The following is a 24,216-nucleotide window of genomic DNA, read 5'->3' as shown; positions in this document are numbered from 1 at the left end:
GCAAGGTTTCTTCCATGAAAACTCTCTCTCCAGAGTAGGACAAACTAAGAATAAAATGACATCCTTTTAGAAATATTAAGTACACACAGAATGGACACTTTATCAAGTAGAACCCACCTCCCTTCTTTTGGTTATAACACCCCAGATCCTCTGCCACTCCTGATACTTGTGGTTCAGGGGTTCCTTTTAGGCTCTGGGGATGGATGGTGTGATTCATGTTGGTTCAGTCTCTGTAAGTCTTATGACCAAATCAGGTCAAGTCGATTGTCTCTCAAACTGGTCCAATTTAGAGTAAATTCTAGAGTTTGCACAAAAACTATCTAAAAGAGATAGATTCTGTTTCTGTGGAGTTGAGCCTAAGAGACTGCAGGTCTAAAAAGTTGCTGACGGTCATACTGACACCACATGAAAGTGAAATGCAACAAACCATATAGGAGAGCAGATTGATGAGATAGATGGTAGGTCCTGATGACAACATTTCAGCCCCTTCATCAAGCTGCTCCTGAATCAGATGTTCCTCTGGAATTTTGAGTCATGCGAACCAATAAGCTTCCCTTTTATCTTAAGCCAGTTTGGGTTGGATTTTCTACCTATTGATCCTAAAAAAGGCCTTAATAATTAAACTCCAGTTTCAGGAACAATGTTGAATAAACAGAAACTAGAGCCACTTCAGTTTACAAAACATCTTTTTCACATTCACTGTCCTAATTCTGTGAAGTAAGTGTTACTACAATCCCCGTTTTATAGACGAAGATAAATGGTGTTTGAGTTTGTGCAGGCTGCTGCAAGAAAATACCACTTTCTACTAAAAGAAATACCACTGGGTAGCTTATACATTCACAGAAATGTATTTCTCAAAGTTCTGGAGGCTAGAAGTTGAAAATCAGGGAGCCAGTATGATCTACTTGAAGGTCCTCTTTCTGCTCATAGACTTCTTGTTCTATATTCACATGGGGGAAAGGGAGCTGGCAAACTCTTTGAGACCTCTTTTATTCTTTTATTAAAGTATAATTAACATACAGAGTTATATTAGTTTCAGGTGTACCATATAATGATTCGACAATTCCATATATTACTCAGTATTTATCATGATAAGTGTGCTCTTAATCTCCTTTATCTATTTCAAACCCCCGCCCCTCTGGCAACCACCAGTTTGTTCTCTGTATTTAATAGTCCTGTTTGTTTCTTATTCTTTCTTTCTTTGTTTTGTTTCTTATATTCCACATTTGAGTGAAATCATATGGTACATGTCTTTCTGTCTAACTTACTTCACTTAGCATTATAACCTCTAGATCCATACATATTTCCATATTGTTGCAAAAGGCAAGATCTCATTATTTTTATGACGGAAAATATTCTACTATATATGTATATACTATGTATGTGTGTGTGTGTGTGTATATATATATATATATATATATATATAATCACTTCTCTTTATCCATTCATCTATCAATAGACACTTAGGTTGCTCTTGTATCTTAGCTATTGTAAATAATGTTGCAATTAACATGGGGTGCATATCTCTTTTTGAATTAGCATTTTCATTTTCTTCGGGTAATACCCAGTAGGGGAATTACTACATCATATGGCATTTCCATTTTTTTGAGGAATCTTCATACTCTTTTCCACAGTGGTTGCACCAATTTGCATTCCCACAAACAGTTCACAAAGATTCCTATTTCTCCACATCCTCACCAATACTTATTATTTCTTGTCTTTTTGATTTTAGACATTTTGACAGGTGTGAGGTAATGTCTCATTGTGGCTTTGATTTGCATTTCCCTAACGATTAGTAACACTGAGTATCTTTTCATGTGTCTGTTGACCATCTGTATATCTTCTTTGAAAAAATGTCTATTTAGGTCCTTTGCCCATTTTTAAATCAGGTTATTTGTTTTTCTGGTTGAGTTGTATAAGTTCTTTAGATTTTTGGATATTAATCCCTTATTGGATACATCATTTGCAAATATCTTCTCCCATTCAATAGGTTGCCTTGTGATTCTGTTGATGGTTCCTTTGTTGTGCAGAAGCTTTATATTTTGCTATAGAACTAGGACAAATAATACTAAAATTTGTATGTAACCACACACACACACACACACACACAAAAACCTGAACAGCCAAAGCAATCTCGAGAAAGAAGAACAAAGTTTGAGGTGCCACAATCCCCGATTTCAAGACATGCCATAAACCTGCAATAAACAAAACAGTATAGTGCTGGCACAAAAATACACACATAGATCAATTGAACATAACAGAGAGCCCGGAAATAAACCCATGCACATATGATCAACTGATCTTCAACAAAGGAGGCAAGAATATGCACTGGGAAGACAGTCCTTATAATAAATGGTGCTGAGAAAACTGAACATGCAAAGGATGAAAATTGATCACTCTCTTACACCATACACAAAAATAAACTCAAAATTGATTCAAGACCTAAATGTGAGACCTGAAACCATACAACTCCTAGAAGAAGTCAGACAAGAATTTCTTTAACATTGGCTACAGAAACATTTTTCTAGATATGTCTCCTCAGGCAAGGGAAACAAAAGCAAAAATAAACTATTGGGACTACATCTGTGAGGTCCCTTTTATAAGGTCACTAACTCATTCAAGATAACAGAATCCTCATGACCTAATCACCCAAAGACCCACCTCATACCATCATCATTAGTATTTCAACATATGAAATGAGGGGAGATACAAGCATTCAAACCACAGCAATGAATTTCCCAAGATTACACAGTTGGTAATTAGCAGTACCCAGGTTTTATGAATTCAGATCCCATAATTTTCTACTTGTGCTTTTTAACCTCAGGTGGAAAAAAAAAAAAAAAAGGAAAGGGGTGTTCAATGGTATGTCAGATGGTAAAAAATAAAAACATAGTTTAAGTGTAACATCTTTCTAGAACTTTAATTTTATTCAAATATCTGGGCAAAAGGGTATGAGAAATATAATTTATAACTAGTTCTATACAGATTTACTGTACTTTAAATCCTAATGTAATATAGAATAATGCAAACATTTTTAGAATTCAAACATGAGGTCATAGTATAATGTCAGGTTTATAACTGGCCTTTGGGCATTTATTTCCAGACCAAAAGGTAAGAAAGTTCTATCCTTTTGCCATAAGGAAGCACATAAAATGCAGTAACATTTTAAAGCTCAAACGAAAGGACAAAATTGATTGTTTATAAATAAATGAGGTTCCATGCATAAAATCTATCACTTTTTTCTATATTTAGACACAGAAACACTATGGATCCCAAGGAATGATTATGATTATAGTAAGTAAATAAGCCCAGGACATCTTGAATAAATAGTAGAAGGATGTATGTGTACAAAATGTTCCAAGCAAACTAAGATTTCTATTGCCATTTATGTGCTATTAACCTAGATGTTCCAAAAATTCTGGTCACTAATAATTGCCCATAGAGACTTCCAAAATATTTTAGCAGCACAGTGCAAGCAAATGTTTCTTTAAGCTAATACAAAAAAATATTGATGATAAAATTTATAATCAATCTATAAGAAAGGAGGCAAGAATATACAATGTGGAAAGACATTCTTTTCAATAAATAATGTTGGGGAAATTGGATAGCTACATGCAAAAGAGTGAAACTGGACCACTTTCTTACATCATACAGAAAAATACACTCAAAATGGATTAAATACCTGAATGCGAGACCTGAAACCATAAAATTGCTTAGAAAACATAAACAGTAATATCTTGGACATCAGCCTTCATAACATATTTATGGATATGCTTCCTCAGGCAACTAAAGACAAACAAAAATAAACTATTGGTACTAAAAGAAAATAAATAGCTTTGGCACAGTGAAGGAAACCATCAACAGAATAAAAAGGAAACCAAGTGAATGGGAGAAAATATTTGCAAAGGATATATCTGAAGTTAATATCCAAAATAAATAAAGAACCCATACAACTCAACACCAGAAAAATAACTTGATTTAAAAATAGGCGGAAGACAAGAACAGACATTTTTCCAAAGGCATCCATATGGCAAACAGACACATAAAAGATTCTTAACATCACTAATCATCAGGAAAACACAAATCAAAACCACAGTATCACCTCACAGTAATCAGAATGCCTAGTATCAAAAAAGATAAGAAATACTATGTGTTGGCAAGGATTTGGAGAAGAAACCTTCGTGCACTATTAGTAAGAATTTAAATTGTTGCAACCACTGTGGAAAACAGTATGAAAGTTCTTCAAAAAATTAAAAATAGAAATACCATATGAGCCAGTAATTCCACTACTGAGTATTTATGCACACAAAAAAATGAAAATAGTAATTCAAAAAGATATATGCACCCCTATATTTACTGCAGTTTTATTTACAATAGCCAATATATAAAGCCAACTCAAGTGCCCATCAATCAATGAATAGATAAAGAAGTGGAATATATAAATACTGGAATATTAGTCATTAAAAAGAATGGAATCTTGCCATTTGTGACAATATAGATGGACGTAGAGGTTATAGTTCTAAGTTAAATAAGTAAATAAAGACAAAGATGTGATTTTACCTACATATGGAATCTAAAAACAACAACACCAACCAAATAAACAAACAAAATAAACAAACTCTTATATACAGAGAACTACTGGTGGTTGCCAGGGGGGAGGTAGGTGAGGGATGGGCAAAAGAGATAAAAGGGATTAAGAGCACAAACTTTCAATTGTAAAATAAATAAGTCACAGAGATGAAGAGTAAGCATAGGGAGGAGAGTTAATAATATTACAATAACATTAGACAGTGACAGATTGTGACTATATTTGTTGTGGTGAGCATTCAGCCATGTATGGTATAGTCAAATCAATATGTTGCAAACCTGAAACTAATGTAACATTTATGTCATTTATACTTCAATTTAAAAAAAGAAAGTCAAACATCTTAAAATGGGGAGATTAGACTAAATTATCTGGGTGGCCCAATGTACCATGGTCTTTATAAGAGGAGGCAGGGGAGTAAGTGCCAGAGAGGCATACGTGATGACAGAAGTAGAGGCCAGAGTTATGCAGGCCACAAGCCAAGAAATGCCAAGTGGCCCATGGAAGCTGAAAATGGCAAGGAAAAAGATTCTCCCCTAGAATTTCTATAAGGAACACATAGCTACCAATCAATTTTAGATACTGGACTCCAGAACTATAAAATAATAAATTTGTAGTTTTAAATCACTATGTTTGTAGTAATTTGTTACAGTAACAATGGGACACTAATACAGGGGAGCTGTGTTTACTTATTGGGACATTTTGAAAAAATAAAAGTATTAAAATATTGAGGCAGGAATATTTTCCAGGGTGAAGGGTTCCTAAAAGCCAAATATCCAATTGCTTAGTATCTGGTCTGCATCATCTAGTTCACTTTCTGCTAGGCGATCATTTCCCAGTAAACATTCAAAAATCTATTTTATTTCTAAAGGACATAGGAAATTTAGTCAGAAAATAAAAATTTTAAGCATACTTTAAAAATAGCACCTAAAATATCAAATGCCCAGGAACAAATCCAGTAAAACAAGACTCTGCATATGAAACTTAAAAACAATTTTGAAAGAAATTAAAGATGATCTACATAAGTAGAAACATCATAACTGTAGACTAGAATACTAGTATTACAATGATATAATTGATTCCCAAATTAGTAAAATGCAATCCAAATAAAAATACCAAGGATATTTACAAGATGATTTTAAAATGCAAAGGGCCAAAAATAGCTCAGACAACCTTACAGTAGAAGAAAAGGGTAAGAGGACTACTCTACTGAAAATCAAGACTTACAAGAAGAACAATGGAATAAACAGAGGCCCAGACACATACCCATACATATATGGACTTGTTATTTACTACAATGGTTATTTTGCAGAGACCATCTAAATAAAAGGTGCTAGGACAAACTGTTATTCACATGGAAAAAAAATTTATTTGACTCCTGCCTCATGGGAGACACACAAGTCAGGGAAGATAGGTTTATGCTAAAGTCACAATCAACAGACCTTTTAGAAAATAATTTTAAATAATATCGTCATGACCTTGTACAGAGAAAATATCCCATTCATAAAAACTATTCACTGTAAAATAAGCAATAAACTGGACTATATTACAATTAACAATTGATGTTCATCAAATGACGCCACTAAGAAAGGGAAAAGACAAATCAGAATGGGACTATTTGCAACATATTTTACCAGCGAAAGGTTTATTCAGAACATATAAAAAGTTCCTCCAAATCAAAATGTAAAGGAGAAACAGTCCAATTAAAAAATGGACAAAGTCTTAAGCAGGCACTTCACAAAAGAGGAAATTCAAGACAACATACAGGAAAAGGCATTCAACTTTATTGGAAATCCAAACTAAGCAATTATTATACCCACTAGACGAGAACATTTAAAAGACTCACAATAGCAAATGTTAGCAAAGATCTACAGTAACAAGAGGCTATATACAATGCTGGTGGAAGCATAAATTGACACAACAATTTTGTAAAATAATTTGTCACTGGAGATAAACATATTCTATGACCCAATAATTCCACTCCTAGATATATGTAGCCCATATTTTACAATACTCAAAACTATAAAACAACCTAAATGTTAATAGAGTGGATAAAAATTGAAATATTCTACTGCAATGAAATAATATGTTTCAGTAAAAATTGACAAAGAGCAATTACACAAACAACATATATCAGTCTCACCATGTTGGACAAAAGAAGCAAGACACAAAAGAATGCATATCATAATTTCCATTTACAAAAAATTCAAAAACAGGCAAGACTAGACTTAGTGTTTATGAATACACTGTAGGTGCCAAACTCATGAAGCAAAGTGGATAGATGACTATCATTATCAATATAATAGTTATTTGGGGGAGTAAGAAAGAAAAGAGTGAAAGGTAAAGCAATGACAATGGTCTATCTTGATCCTGCTGATTGGTACATAAATGTTTGCTTTACCTGTAAACTTATATGCACTTTTCCATTTGTGTGGGATTTGTATAAACATGCTACAGAAAGGGAAAGTAATTACAGTTTACTTTATGGCTCAAATCTGAATAGCATACATAGATTATAATATATATAGTATAATGTAATTAATATAATGAATATAATTTTATTTTATTAACATATTGATCTGACCAAAGTACAATGTAACTCTATTGAGGATGGGGGTAGAGGGAGAGTTGGAAATACATGTTCATATGCTAGGGAAAAGAGGAGTAAAGAAAAGTAAACCCTCATCTTCTCCAGTGGGAAATCAACAGATAATGCCTACAATTAAAGAAACAAGAAGTAGCAATACAAACATGTTATTTAGAGATATGGAGGTAAATACTAAAGAATATTTTAGAAGAATTAAAAGTTACTACAATTAGAAAAGAAGAAATCAAGAGCCAGAAACAACTAAATAATGTGATAACAAATGATCCCCAATATTGGACATGTAGCAAAAGCAACAAATAAACATTTTATTGGTGTTAAACCATTGAAATTTAGGCTTATTGACTTATACAAATATCTCTAAATTTAATTAGATTACATTTTCCAAAATGGCCACAACAAGGTCTCTCATCCCACAAGTTCTTCACTTAATGTGATATTAGCCTTGCTTCTACTGGAGAGGTGGGTCCATGTTTCCTACCCCTGATTATGGGCGAGACTGTAACTAGGGAAATGATACTATGTCACTTCCAAGGTTAGATCATAAAAGGGAATACAACTTCCACCTCATGGGATTCTTGTTCTTAGAGTTCAGTTATCACATCATGAGGAAGGGAAGAGGCTGCCTGTAAAGACTACTGCCAAGTGTCCCGGATGACAATCCCAGACACCATCAACGTAAAGACATATGAATGAGTGAGCCTTAATATGATTCTAGCCCCAGTCATAATCTGACTAAAACTGCATGAGATACCTGAGCAAGAATTACCTAGGAAAGCCCAGTCAACACCAAGAAAAATGAAAGGTGAGAACAAATTAACTATTGTTGCTTAAGCCACTAGTTTTGGGGAAATTTGTTAAACAGCAAGAGATAATCAGAACAACTGACTTCTTATCCATCTTATTCTAGTCAAGGATGTGTGTTAATAGATAATATCTATAATTCTGTTCTAAACATAACTTCTTACATTTGGTACCCTTCTTTGTTTGTCACCCCCATGATTCCCTCTCTCTACTTTCCTCTCTGAATATTTGCAGATAATCTAGATCTATTGGCTTGCTCCAAGAAAATCACTGTTTCTTTTCCCTAAGACATTTTTGTCCAATGAAAGGATTTACTAAGCGCCACCACACTGGAACTTTCCCTTGAACTTGATATGATTCTCACTGCAAGACTCAGTTTTGTTATTCAAGGTTTAAATTTTACTATTTGGGAATAAGGAGTTATTTCATCCAACTTTTCAAGTCCATGAATTTATAGATTGCCTCTACTTTCCTTAATTGCTGCCTTGAATTTGCTGATTTTTTTTTAGCCTGTCTCATGTCTTGCCAAAAGAAGACAACATCAACCAACATAAAGCACCAACATTTCACTTCTCTTCCTGATTTCCAAGAACTACAAATTCATTTAGTACAATATCTGCTTCCTCAGTGACCATAAGCTACTGTTTTGCCAAATGTGTCACCATCTTTCCAGCCTCCAATAACAGTTTCTTTGCTGCACTACAACAGACCCTGAAGACAATGTTCTCTATTTCATGTTTCTGATACAGCCAGTATCACACTCTCAGAAACTAATTTCAGCATCAGATGGATAGGCTACATTATGTGAAGTAACAAACAGCCCCAAATCTCAATTACTTTTAACAAAGTAAAAGTTTATTTCCTACAAACATTACATACAGTATGAGTCATGAAGGGAAGTCTACTTATTACATTCTCTTAGAGATCCAGAATGATGCAGGATTCATCTAAAAATGTAGTTCTTTAATAACTATAGATCCCATGGACATCAACAAGATAATAAAGAAATGCTCTGAACAACTCTATGCTCACAATTTGATAACCTAGATGAAATGGACCAACTCCTTGAAGGACACAATGTGCCAAAACTCACACAAGAAGAAACAGACATCTGAAGGAGCTTATATAAAAAATTACATGAAGAGTCATATCTTAATGAAATTGAATCAGCAAATAATAACCTCTAAAACAGAATGCATATGCCCATTAGGGTTTGCTGGTGAATTCTATTAAATGTTTAAGAAATTAATCATATAAATTCTCTATAATTTTTTTCAGAATATAAGCAAAGAAAATACTTTCTAATTCATTCAATGAAGGCAGCATTCCCTAATACCAAAACCAGACGAAGGTATTACAAAAAATAACACTAAAGACCAGTATCTCTCATAAACATAGATACAAAAATCCACAACAAAATCCTAGCAAGTTGAATCCAACAATGGATTAAAGAATTATACTCCATGACCCAGTGGGATTTCTCCCAGGTGTACAGGCTGATTCAACTTTCAAAAATCACTTGATGTAATCTATCACATCAACAAGAAAGAAAAGAAAGAAAGAAAGAAAGAAAGAAAGAAAGAAAGAAAGAAAGAAAAGTCACATTATCATTTCCGTAGATGCATTAAAAAAATTACAAATCCAACATTCATTAATAAAATAAACTCTCAGCAAACTAGGAATAAAGAGAAATTTCCTCAACTTGATAAAAAATATCTGTGCAAACACCTACAGCAAACATCATACTTACTGGTGAAAAACTCCAAGCCTTCCCATTAAGATCAGAAATAAAGCAAGGATGTCCTCTCTCAGCATTCTTTTCCAGCATCATACTGGAAGTATTATCTAACACAAAAAGACAAGAAAAGGAAAATAAACATACGCAAACTTGGATGGAAAAAATAAAACTCTTTTTTTTCACAGATGACATAATAATCTATGTAGAAATTCTGAAAGAATTGACAAAAGAAAACTCCTGGAACTAATAAACACTTATAGATAGCAAGGTTGCAGGATACAAGTTTAAAACACAAAAGTCAATCTCTTTCCTATATATCAGCAATGAACAAGAGGAATTTGAAATCAAAAGCACAGTATCATCTACATTAGCACACCCAAACACAAATATCTAGGTATAAACCTAACAAAATACCTACAAAATCTACATAAGAAAAATGAAAAACTCTGATGAACAAAATCAAAGAACTGAACAAATGGGAAAATATTTCATGTTCATGGATAGGAAGACTAATATTGTCAAGATGTCAGTTATTATCAGCCTGATTAATATATTCAATGAAATCTCAGTCAAAATTCCAGCAACTTATTTTGTGGATATCAACAAACTTATTCTAAAGTGTACATGAAGAGGCAAAAGACTCACAATAGCCAAATAATATTGAAGGAAAAGAACAAAGTTGGAGGAGTTATACTACTCAACTTTAAGAATTATTAAGTTACAGTAATCAACACAGTGTGGTATTGGTAAAATAATAAACAAATAGATCAATAGAACAGAACAGAGAGTCTAGAAATAGACCCTCATAAATTATAGTCAATTGATCTGCAACAAGGGAGAGAAGACAATACAATGGAGCCAAGATAGTCTCTTCAACAAACATTTCTGGAACAATTGGACATCCACGTTGGGAAAAAAATAATAAATCTAGACACAGACCTTATATCCTTAACAAAAATTAACTCAAAATGGATCACAGACCTAAATGTGAAACACGAAACTACAAAATTCCTAGAAGAAAACATAGGAGAAAACCTAGATGACCTTGAATATGGTGATGGCATTTTAGATACAATACCAAAGGTATGATCCATGAAAGAAACTCGATAAGCTTGACTGCCTTAAATTTAAATCTTCTGCTCTGTGAAAAAAAAAAAAACCGACAAGAGAATGAGAAACAAGCCACAGACTGGGAGAAAATATTTGCAAAAGACATATCTGATAAAGGACTCTTACCTAAAATAAACAAAGAACACTTAAAAACTCAACAACAACAACAAAACTTGATTTAAAAGTGGGCCAAGATCTTCACAGATATCTCACCAAAGATCTAGAGATGGCAAATAAGCATATGAAAAGATGCTCCACCTTACAGGTCAGGAGGGAAATGAAAATTAAAGGAACAATAAGATAAAACTACACACCTATAGAATGGCCATATCCAGAAAATCAACCCCACCAAATGTTGGTGATGATCTGAATCAATAGGGAGTCTCATTCACGGCTGGTGGGAATGCAAAATAGTACAGTATGCTGGAAGACAGTTTGACAGTTCCTTACAAATCTAAATATATTCTCACCATATGACCCAGCAATTGCACTCCTTGGTATTTATACAAAGGAGTTCAAAACTCATGTCCACACAATAACCTGCAGACAGATGCTATAGCAACTCTATCATAACTGCCAAAACTTGGAGCCAACGAAGAAGTTCTTTTAGTGAGTGAATAAACAAACTGTGTTACATCCAGACAATGAAATATTGATCAGTACTAAAAAGAACTGAAATATCAGCTCATGAAAATACACGGAAGAAACTTAAATGTATATTACCAAGTAAAAGAAACCAATCTGAAAAGGCTACATACTGTATGTCTCCAACCATATAATATTCTGGAAAAGGCAAAGCTGGCAAAACCACAAGTGGTTGCCAGCGGATGAAAAAGAGAGGGAGAGATGAATAGTGAGTGTGCAAAACACTTTTAGGGCACCAAAAATACTCTGTATGATACTATAATGATGGACACACATCATTACACATTTGTCTAAACCCATAGAATGTACAAGACCAAAAGTGAACCAAATGTAAACTACGGACCTTGGGTAATTGTGACGTATCAATGTAGGCTCATCAGTTATAACAAATGTACTGTTCTGGTGGTCAATGTTGATAATGGGGGAGGCTATGCAGGTGAGGGACAGGGACTGCATGGGAAATCTCTATACCTTCACCTTCATTTTTCTGTGACCCTAAACTGCTCTAAAAAAAAGATCTTTAAAAAAGCAAACCCAAATATGTTGTTAAATTTAATCAATTCTAAAGTATTGAATTCATTTATTGCAATTCAGATCCTTTCATATGATTTTTAATTGAAATATAATTGACATATAACATTATATTAGCTAAGTCAGTCTGTGTGGGTCTTTAAAAACTGTTTCTCAGTTTCTCAGTTTGCTATACCATTTTGAGTCTCATAGAAGCAAGCCTGTTGGCTTTTAACATTAGGTGTTTTGCACTCATTTCTCAGATGCGGGTCTTAAAAGTTGGGGCATCAGTGGTAGGATTCAAACCCTTCATTCCTCATGGAGAAAACTGGATGTGAGTTTCTCCTGATTATGGGCCACTGTACCAGGGGTGGGGGTTAAAGCAAGATTGTGTCAGACTTTCCTATCCACTTTGATGTGGGTTTTTTCTCATTTACTCCATGTGTAGGAGTTGCTTGGCTAGTTTTTGGGTTTCTTTCAAAGGAAATCTGTATATGTAGTTATAGATTCATTGTGTCTATGGGAATTGAGTTCAAGATCCTCCTACATTGCCATCTTGAGTCAGAACTCCTCACATGATATTTTTAAATACCAAGTTATAAGAAACAACTTTAGAACATCTCAGCCAGTCAGTGTTCCTTATTTATTGGATGATCCAAGCATTATTTTCTGAGGGTTTTTAATTCTTGATGATTTTGCTTATTGTTATCTGTTAGCTTTTATAACTGGACGTGCAGTACACTCTAGTCACTCTAAAGATCTCCTGAGCTTCAGGCCTATTTTTAGTAGAACTCATTAGGAAAGCATCCACGTATCATGTTGCTAATCAGGCCCAATTACTATAGTCAACCATAACTTCTTCATTCACATCACAAAGAGCAGAATCAATAAAGCTGTTCCTTAGAAATAACTCCCAGAATCACATATCAAAATTGGCCTCCTATGAGAGCTGATGCTACTTCTTGGGAAACAGAATCCTTTCTAAAACACCTTTATTGTATTTTCCTTTTCAAATTATTTCAAATCTCGGAATCATAGGCTGCTATTTCCCCACACTGATGGAACCTGAGAGAGCTTTATCTGAAATGCCAACATTAGGGTGAAACTTTAACAAGAGAACTAACTAAATTTTGAAGATAAACCAATAAAGAGAAGTGAGCATATTCGGTTTTTAAAAATTAATAGCTACCAGCTAAAGCATTTATTCAGTATTCAAATATTCTATATAGAAAATAAGCAAATAAGTAATTGGAATCTGAGTAACTTAACTGAAGAATCTATTGTGTAATCACATGTGTGTTAAAGTCATATGTCTTATTAACACATTGTATAAATTTGGCAAATCTCTATCTAAATCTGTTCACACCAGGCAATTAAAATTTTTTTTAAAAAATTTATTTAGTGAACCACTTCAAGACCTAATGAAATAAAGTAAGCAAAATTTAAGAAAAGTTGATAAAATAAGCAATGTATTCTTATATTTTATGTCTGGAAAATTTTAAACATATACAAAATTAGTGTTTTTTAATAAAATCACATTTAAGTTTATGAATCACATGAGCTAATAGCTATTATAACTGAAATAGTACAAAGAAATGTCAGCTCTTTGAGTAACAATAATTGATTTGATTAAAAGTACATGATTTCCTTCTCTACTGAATAAGGAATAAGACACAGAAAACACAAATCAAGCAAAAAAGCATCAATTTTTCTTAAGTTAACAGAGACTTAGGGAAATTCAAACTTTTTCTCATTTTTTTCCACTCTCATATTTCCCTCCTAAAATGCAACTCTATTGCAGTCAGAGTTAAAGAATATTGAAAAAACCAATCCTATGATCAAATTTGGTAGATTAAGTCCGAACTTCTTAAGCTTTCTACTGGCAAAATCAAATCCTTGCTATAGACTTCTCTGGCCTTTGTCTTTTTGTTTTGTTTTGTTTAATTACATGTTTCTCCCACTACTGGCATAAAATCACTTGAGTCTTCCTCCATGTGTAATCTTAGATAGGTGGCTTAGTTCTAAAATCTTTTATTCTTTCAGAGTAAGTACAAATTTCCAAATGCTATGCAGTTTGATAAATATGGTGAAGTCAGTCAGAACTGATGTGGGTAGTCAAGTTCTACAATGAAAAAAAATAATAAGGCAACAGAGAAAGAATTTATTCTCTCTCTCTACCTGGAAACACTAGATATTGTGGATTCTAGGGGCCATACACAGCCCCTCCTTGCAAAGTGAAAATCATTTGCACCAATAAAATATTGATACAGAAAACAAATTTCCTTTGGCTTAAAATTCACTTGCTACTACCATTTACCTTCTGACTTCTCTATTACGAAGGAATGGAAGCAATATATGAATATATATGAATAAATGAATATGAGCACTATCCTATTCAATTATACTTTTAACAGTGATTGGTTGATTTCTATATGAAACAAATAAAAGGTTAGTAATTTTCATCAATACAATTCATTACAATTCATCTCCTCCATCTTCTCAGAGACAACCCTCTAGATGGAGTTCTGAGGTATATCAGGACTTTCTATTCATCCAAAGCTACGTTTGTCAGTACCTGATAAAATCCACCTTCAAAAATCTTTCAGCTATTCAGAAAATTCTTTTAGTCCCAGGCTTCCTCTCCCAACTTGATATTCTCTCATCCTAGTCTGGTTTTTCAGTTTCTGTTCCCCCTTAGACTGACCATTTGGAATGATGCCTTGGTAATCCATGTGGATTGGGTTTCATTCCTGCCCCAAAGATGCAGCCTCCTGAACCAATGACCTTAGTTTCAAAACTCCCCATTGCCAGCCCGAATTCAGCCCTTGTAACTCTGCCTCCCTATGCAAATATCATGCAGATTTTTTTCTTTTCTTGGGAGAAAGTGCACGGTACAAGGAGGTAGGAGCAGTCTGTTTCTCTAAGTCAAAATGACTATTGATTTAATAATACTGAAAAGTAGAGAAATATGCTTTACACAAATTCCTCAATTGTAGTAGGTATGTAATCGGTGGCTCAGTCCATTAAGCGTCCAGCTCTTGATTCAGCTTAAGTCATGATCTCCCAGCTGTGAGATTGAGCCCTGTGCTGTCAGCGTGGAGTCTGCTTGGTATTCTCTCTCTCCTCTCTCTGCCTCTACCCCTCTTCACATTCACACTCTCTCTTTCTCTCTCTCAAAAAATTAAATAAACATTTCTTTTAAAAAGAAAAGAAAAGAAAACAAAGGCAGCTTTGAATGGAGGAAATAAAACTGTACACTTCCATTAAATCATTACTCTCTCCAGGGCAATACTATCTTGATTCCTTCATAGAAAACCCTCAAAATCAATCTCTTTAATTAAACTTTTTAAAAAAAGCTGTTTTTTGGGGGGTGTCTGGGTAGCTCAGTCAGTTCATTGTCTGACTTAGGCTCAGGTCATGATCTCACATTCGTGAGTTCGAGCCCTGCATCAGGCTCTGTGCTGACAGCTCAGAGCCTGGAGCCTGCTTTGGATTCTGTGTCTCCCTCTCTCTCTCTGCCCCTGCCCCACTCATGCTCTGTCTCTGTCTCTCTGTCTCTCTGTCTCTCTCTCTGTCTCAAGAATAAATAAACATTAAAAAAAAAACTTTTTAAAAATGAGTTAAAATTTAAAACTTTGGATTCCAGTTTAAGTAACATCATAAAGTTCAGAAACTGAAATAGTAACCATGTAACAACTCAAAAAAATTTTTGAATTGTAATTCCATGATCTAAATCACACTCAAACTCCAGTGGGGATTTAAAATATAGATAGATAACCAAATTGCATCCCAAACCTGCCAACTCAGAACTTCTGTGGGTCATAATAGAAAGTATTTTTAATCAGTGGTATTAACAGTCCCTGAGAAAACTCTCAATCCCTGCTCTAACTGTGCTCCTCTAATTCATTTTATCTTGTGTGCCTCCTCTCAAAGTTGCCATAACAATAAGCAATCAAAATAAAATATCAATTCCAATGAAAACAAGTGGAAACTAAAGCAAAAGACCTAATATAAACCTACTGACTATTACTGACTCTGATGGATCAGAACGTTTTTGATATCCACTTCTCAGTTTACAATTTAAGTGTAGCGTAGTGTAGAACTTAAGGACATGCAATTGGGAAATATGTGGCCTGGTTCCAATCCAGGCTCAGTCACACACTACCTCCCTCAGTGACCCTGAGAAATTTTCTCCAGTCCTTCTCTTCCTCAGCTGAAAAACCCAGAAATAATATTAGTATCTCCTTCATAGAGTTGCTGTCAAAATTAAATTATTAAATATACATAAATTGCTACAGACAACCTCTTAGTGTACAGAAGGCATTCAAGAATCTGAGTTAGGGGTGCCTGGGTGGCTCAGTTGGTTAAGGATCTGACTCTTCATTTTGGCTCAGGTCATGATCTCACAGTTCATGGGATCAACCCCCAAGTTGGGCTCTGCACGGACAGCATGGAACCTGTTTGGAATTCTCTCTCCCTCTTTCTCTGTCCCTCCCTGCTCGCACTCACTCTCTCAAAATAAATAAACTTTAAAAGAAGAAAGAAAGAAAGAAAGAAAGAAAGAAAGAAAGAAAGAAACAAAGAAAGAAACAAAGAAAGAAACAAAGAAACAAAGAGGAAGGAAGGAAGGAAGGAAGGAAGGAAGGAAGGAAGGAAGGATCTGAGTTATAATTAATATTATTTTCATTACAGCATCGGAGTGGGTGTTAAAGAGTTAGATATCATGTTCAAGTTCAAAGAAATCAGGCTATAGAATATCATAAATTACTATTTCTTTTTGTAGATATTAAAATGTCCTACTAGTTTAAGTTTATTAGAAGCAAAAATGTTCACAAGCAAAAGCACTTAACAATGAAGGATAGTATGTGTGTATGTATGTATACACACATATATACGTATACATACATACTTCCAAGGCTAGCAAAAAAAAGCATACAATTTTTAAAAAGTAAAAGCAACTTTAGTAGATTTATTTTCATTTATAAGTTGTTTATTTTGTTCTAGGGAGTCTGAATTTCTCAAAAGAATTCCTTGCCCAAGTAAACATGCTCTATTACACAAGAATGAAAAAACAATTTCATACTGTAAAAGATTTTCTTTCCAAAAAAGTTATCAGATGCTTAAATACATTCCCACAGGGAAGAAGAAACACCATACACGTGGTCAAGTTCTGTGTTTCTCGTTTCTGTCATTTAATCACTCTGTATTAGTATCTGGCTTTACCACAGGAAAGTTTCATACATGGAATCTGCTTCAAAGCTGAGTATAATAGATTCTCTTCTTTCAGGCTTATTCTATAGGGCATAATTTTCTGGGACAAAATGTGCAAAAGTGCTTTGTGGCAACAAATAGAGAATTGGAGGAGGATATGATAAAAAGTAAACATTGTTCAAAGGAAATAATAGTGACTGGGGTGAACCCCTCTGTCAAATAAATTTAACTTTATTTAAACCCACATATCACCTACTATTTACATTTTTCAAGATCTAAAGATGAATTTTTAAAAAAATGAATTCATTAAGTAGAAATATTTTAAATTCATGTACACATGTCAAAAATCTCTTGAGTTAAGATTCGAAGATATGTACTCTTTCCCACTCTTCCAAAAATTACAGACTACCTGCTATTATTTTAGATTTTAGACCATTTTTTCATTTTTCTCCTCTACTCCCTTAGGAATGTATATAATTTTTATTTTTTTTACAGATTTAAAGGCAGATTAAAATGAAATTATATAGCTCTTCTAACCTGTTCTTTTTTATTATTTATTAGGTTTCAGAGATCATTTACAAGGAACTAAATATACACCTGTCCTATTAATTGCCACATAATATTCTATCTAATGAATGGCTGTAATCTATCAAAGGATTCCTAATTTATGGGGTATATGCAATATTTCTTCTGTTACTAATACATACCATGTAATACTGAATAATCTTTCAAAATGTTCTCCTTGGCATGCACTCATTGTTAAAATTTTTTTATCTTTATTTTAATTCCAGTATAGTTAACAAACAGTGTTATATTAGTTTCAGGTGTACAATATAGTAATTCAACAATTCTCTGTAAGGAATGTACAGTTTTTAAATTACAGACATAGAATTGCAGAAATCTTTCAATCTTAGAACTGAAAAGTAAACAGAAAGACTAAAATGGGCTTGTTTCTCAGTTTCCAAAGAATTAATGTGTAATTTTCAATGCTGCTAATTTAAATCTACTTTAAGAGTTTCTGTCATGCCTAAGTACCTCCCTAGTTTTCTAAATATCTCCTTCCTTCTCAAAGCTAAAAGGCTGGAAGACACCTCCAAAAGTAGCTCAAGTATCTAAAAAAGGTGGATGATAAGCAGGAAATTCCACTGTAAAAGACTGAAGAGGTACCCAACAGGGCTGGATCTGAAAGGGTATTATAATACGTTAGCCATAAACTGTACTGCCCACATCAGGGAAGGAATGGGTTAGTGTGGAAGTCAGGGTGGAAAGGTGTTTAAGAAAAACTTAGGAATACATCATACTGAAGAGATAGCATTTGCACTCCTACCATGAAAAAGTCTTCATGTTCAGCCAGTGTGGGTGAAAAGAGAGTGCCAGCTAAGTAAAAGGTATTATCCCTTTTCCTCTAACCTCGATTCTCTTTGTCTAGACAGTGGCTAAACCAGAACATGGAGTGGTAAGAAGAAATGCATGAAGAAACAATTACTACTAATCCTTGAGCACCAAATCTGGCTGGGCAAGAGTGGAAGTTGAGGCTGTGTGAAGAGGCAGAATCTTCTAACCGAGTATGAGATTAAAACTTTAATGTAGTCTGGACTGGATATATTCTTAGTATGTTACTTAGTATAATATGTTCTTAGTATATTATTTGAAAATAAGAAAATCCTCAGGGCTAAAAGTTAACAAAAGGTTATGGGATATTCCTGAGCTGTCATTCAGGAGTGGGAAGAGAAATGTGGCAAAGTATATATGAACCAGTGAGGGAGGAAGTAAAGGGTGGGAGACAGTCATTTCCTACTTGTACGCCACTAACTCCAGGTCATTTAATAAACAGGTTACATTTACAATAAACTTTTATCCACTAATATAAACCGTTTCTCTATTCTCTGGAAGAGCTCAAACAAAAGACCTTTGATATTTTCATTTAGACTGTCTATTATGTTGATAATTTCTTAGACAAGTAAGGAGGTGATACAGCTTTCTCTAATCTCCCCTTTTTTAATTCAATGAAACATTAAAAGATTTAAATCAATGAAAGATTATCAGCTTTTTTGGAGGTAGGGCAGACAAAGGAAATTCCAAGTTTATTTTTTAAATGACAGGAAGCAATAATTATGAAAACTGCAAGTGTTCTTAGAGTTTGTACATTCTTTTTTGGAAAGGATATAGGCTGTGCAATGTTTTCTGTAACCATTCACTTCACAGTAAACAAATATGTCTGTATCACTTATTCAGATGAAAATTCAATTTGGCAAAAAAAAAAAGTTTTTGTTAGTAAAATCCATGGTTAGTAAGATTGTACATATTTTTTATAACCTTGAACTGAATTTTTAGTTCCTGCCTACTACAGCTAAAGTAAATATATATATATACTTCACCAACTTTAGACTATGTCTTACCATGTATTGCCAAGGGGTTAAAATCTAGTCTATATACTCAGATACGAAGACATATAATTTTCTGTATTTTAAATTACTTCATCTTGGCTCTCAAGCTGACTCCAACTTTGCCAGCTAAATGTATCCTAGTGGTTTTATTTGAAAATAATCTATTTAGAATAATTACTCATTTATGAAAGATTTGTGCTTTCCCTCTAACTCCTTCTTCCCAATATGGCCTCTAGGTACAAGAAAAACTTAAATTTCCAATCAGCTAAGGGTAGGAAGTGTCTGGTCCTCATAATTTCCTCTGATTGCATAACACATCCCATTTGGTCAGAGCAGCAACCTTCTGTTCTCACTGTACCTTCTAAGATGTACCCTGGGCTGCCTGGTCATTGCATACCCTAAAGCAGCATGCACAGAGATGTGGTTGCTCCTTCTTGGTCTATTTAAAGTTAGGCTCAGACATGCTACTGACAATAATAGAACTTGACTTTGCCTCTAGTCCTGAAATGCCCACACACACTATGACCTTATCCTAACCTCAGTCATCTTATGACCAGTGATTTGCTCAGCAATTTCTTTTCCCCTCCTCAACCTCTGTTGTAATAGTCAAGTTTCTTTGTCATGAGCAATAGATTCTTCCTGAATGAGTGGGGGGATGGAGGTGGATAAGAAGAGCTATAAAAAGATTTTTTGTGGCTTGAAAGAACATTGAGGAGGCTCTAGAACCTGACTTGAGTATGGGCTTCTAGGAATATAATCCAAAATTATGCCATAGGAATTCCACTTTGGAGTAGAATATTGTAGGTGGCAGCAGGCCAACATTCCCACAGCAGCAGCTAGGAAAAAAAAATGGATGGATTATATTCTTAATGCATCATAGAACCATGAAAACAAAGAGGACTAAAAAGACTAAAAGTCTAGTGCTTCCTAAGTGAGCTGATGGTCTTCAGATACTTTTGTTCCTGGGAAGAAATGCTGATTTTTAAGAATGTGCTGAAGATCCAATTTGAATCAAGTAGAGGTATTGTATTGAGGAGGAAAAAAAATCACTGAAGCCCTTAAAATTCATATGGACTATAATGATCCATTAGAAACTAGAATAATTCTGAAATCCTGATCTGTTTTCTCCCAAGAAATATTTTTTTTTTTAGTTCTGGAGTAGAATAAGAGTCTGGTGTTCTAAACTGGAAACAAAGTAAAATCCCCTATTGTCTATGTTTGTTATAATACAAAATCCAAAAAAGGAAAAAAAAAAGAAAGCGAGGCATAAGAAACATGTAAGACACAGTCAAAAGCTCTAGTGTACACATAAATTGAACTCCAAAAGAAGAGAAATAAAAGAACTTGAGGCAGAATATCAGTATAGTATAATTAATATAATAGCCAAGATTTTTCAGAAACTAATAAAAGATAGCCCCCCATAGATTCAAGAAGCTCGGTGAGCCTACAGAAAGAGAAATAAAAAACAAACAAAAAAAATATCAATGCTCATGATAATCAAACTGCTGTAATCCCAACACAGAAAAACAACTTGAAAGCAACCTGAGAGGGAAAAAAAAAATAATAATAATAAGCACTATCTCTGTTAGCAAGACTAACAGCTAACCTTTCAATGATGGTATAAAATCCAGAAGACAATGAGATGACATCTTTAAAACGCTGAAAGAAGAAAAAACTTCTAATCTAGAATTTATTATCCAGCAGAAATATCCTTTAAAAATGAAAGCAAACTACACATATTTTCTTCAATAAAATAACAGAATTTGTCACCAAAAGACCCAAAGTAAAAGAAATACTGTTCTACATCTGAGATATTTCAAAGAAGAAAATTTTTCTCACTCCTGCAGTCTGGGAGGAAATCATTACATTTTTGGAATTTATGTTATGAAAGAAGGATCTGAGGTTTGTATTCCCATCAAATACTCCACAGTTTCCTTCTGGGGAAGAAAAAAAAAAGAATCATGTAAGCCAATTCTCCTTCTTTGATTACAATCATGGTTTCTACATACAAACATATTGGCTAGTCTCTACTTTTTTTTCCAATTTCATATAATGACAGCAATGAATTTTGTACTTTGTGCACTAGGCATGCAATAAATAAATACAGAAATGTGTATGAATTTCTTGGTTTTCAGTCCAGGAGCACTGAAACAGAAATTTTTAAAAATGCTAATAACTGTTTTTAATATAGCCTTTAGAGTTTAACTTCTTTTCACTTACATGATGTTATTTAATGCTTACAAAATTCCAGATAAATAATTAGTATTCAAATTTATACATAAGAATAATGTGACTCTAATGAGTTAAGCAATATATTGAAGTATGTGTATCTTAATTTAGGTGGGAGAAAAGTTTGGAAGAGTCAAAATAAAGACAGCTAAGCATCAAAGAGATCAAATACCCAGATTCAGTCCAGATCTCTTATCCAAAATTATCAACTCTGTCCATTATCCACATCAAGCAAATTCAAAATGGATTAAAGACCTAAATGAGAACTATGAAACCATAAAAAAAAATGAGAGAAGAACACAGACAGTAACCTCTTTGACATCAGCCATAGCAACTTCCTTCTAGATATGTCTTCTGAGGCAAGGGAAACAAAAGCAAAAATAAACGATTGTGACTTCATCAAAATAAAAAGCTCTGCACCGCAAGGGAAGCAATTAACAAAACTAAAACACAACCTATGAAATGGGAGAAGATAAAGCAAATGATATATCTAATAAAGGGTTAGTATTCAAAATTTATAAAGAATTTATAAAACTTAACACCCAAAAAATGAATAATTCTATTAAAAAATGGGCAGAAGACATGAATAGACATTTTGCCAAGGAAGACATACAAATGACCAACAGACACATGAAAAGATGCTCAACATCACTGATCACCAGGAAAATATAAATCAAAACTACAATATCACCTCACACGTGTCAGAATGGCTAAAATCAACAACACAAGAAACAACAGATGTTGGTGAGAATGTGGATAAAAAGGAACACTTTTGCACTGTTTGTGGGAATGCAAACTGGTACAGCCACTATAGAAAACACTAGGATGCTTCCTCAAAAAGTTAAAAATAGAAATGCGCTATGATCCAGGAATTGCACTACTAGGTATTTACTCAAAGAATACAAAAATACTAATTCAAAGAGATACATGCACCCCGATGTTTATAGCAGCATTATCTACAATAGGCCAAGTGTCCATCAACTGATGAATGAATAAAGAAGATTTGGTATACATATACAATGAAATATTATTCAGACATCAAAAAGAATGTAATCTTGCCATTTGCAATGACATGAATGGAGCTAGAGAGTAATATGCTAAGTGAAATAAGTCAGACAGAACAACAAATGTCATATAATTTCACTCACAGGTGGAATTTTAAAAATTTCAAAACTGAGCAAAGAGGAGGAAAAGAGAGATTGAGAGAGAGAGAGAGAGAGAGAGAGAGAGAGAGAGAGGCAAACCAAGAAACAGACTCTTAACTAAAGAGAAGAAACTGATGGTTACCAGAGGGGAGGTAGGTGGGGGAATGGGTTAAATAGGTGATGGAGATTAAGGAGTGTACTTATGGCAAGCACTGGGTGTTGTATAGAAGTTTTGAATCACTATGTCATATACCTGAAACTAATATTACACTGTATGTTAACTAACTAGAATGTAAATAAAAACTTAAAACAAATACACAACAAATATATGTAACATATATGTGTGTGGTATATATATCTACATACTTGTTTATAAGTAACAAATATAAATATCTATATTTTAAAATAACATATATTTAATAAAAGTGATCTTTTAAGTAGCAAACAGATAAAAGCAATGCCATCAGAATAAGTTCCTAACTATCTAGTAACAGACAGCCTTTAGAATTATATTAATAGTAAGGTTAACATCTCTGTGTCATTTTTAAAATACTTAAAGCAGGTTATTTTTTAATTTCCAATTTTGAGATATTTTAAACTTAAAAGTTATATAACAAACATCTATGAACCCACAGTCAAGTTAAACACATATTAACATTTTGTCACCTCCCTTCAGTTTCTTCTATCTTTGATTTTAAAGAAAAAATAATTCCCCCGTGATTTTCCTCTTTTCTTACCCCCAAATAGCCACTCTTCTGAAGTTGGTATGTTTTTATATGTTGAGTCCATACACATGCATCTATTAATGAATTTTACTAATGTTTTGGTTATTTTTATTTATATAAAAAAGATGCTGTATCAAACCTTTTGCTGATACTTAAAAAATAATATGTTGATTATTTATATATGTTGACTGCATGTAGATCTTGTTCATTCATTTCATTTTTGTGTGTGAAGTGTTCCACTGTAATAATAAACCAGAGTGTATTTATTAGTCCTTATATTGGTGGGTAATTAGATCATTTCCTATTTTTTGTTATTATTAAAGCACCTGCAATGAATATTTTTTGCATGTATTTTTCTGTAATACATGAGAGTTCTTTAGCATAGATACATCTAGGGAAAATACACTTGCTGAATGCAAGGTGTTTCTATCTTCAATTTTACTAGTTATTGATTAATGCCTCTCAAATTGTGTTGTGCTAATTTATATTCTTAATGATAACACTTAACTAAGCCCCTTTCCC

The 24,216-nt window shown here is 33.6% G+C and overlaps 1 long non-coding RNA gene across 1 annotated transcript; it reads left to right on the top strand.

Moving 5' to 3' along the window:
* Positions 1–7,762: 7,762 nt before the first annotated feature.
* On the top strand, positions 7,763–18,809 carry LOC125933724 (uncharacterized). Its single transcript, XR_007461083.1, has 2 exons — positions 7,763–7,995; positions 18,638–18,809. It is a non-coding gene; the product is annotated as an uncharacterized LOC125933724 (long non-coding RNA).
* Positions 18,810–24,216: the final 5,407 nt, after the last annotated feature.

The sequence above is a fragment of the Panthera uncia genome (assembly GCF_023721935.1).
Source record: "Panthera uncia isolate 11264 chromosome A1 unlocalized genomic scaffold, Puncia_PCG_1.0 HiC_scaffold_16, whole genome shotgun sequence".
Classification (NCBI taxonomy): domain Eukaryota; kingdom Metazoa; phylum Chordata; class Mammalia; order Carnivora; family Felidae; genus Panthera; species Panthera uncia.
Note: the sequence above shows the minus strand (reverse complement) of the source record. Positions and strands in the feature narration are given on the sequence as shown.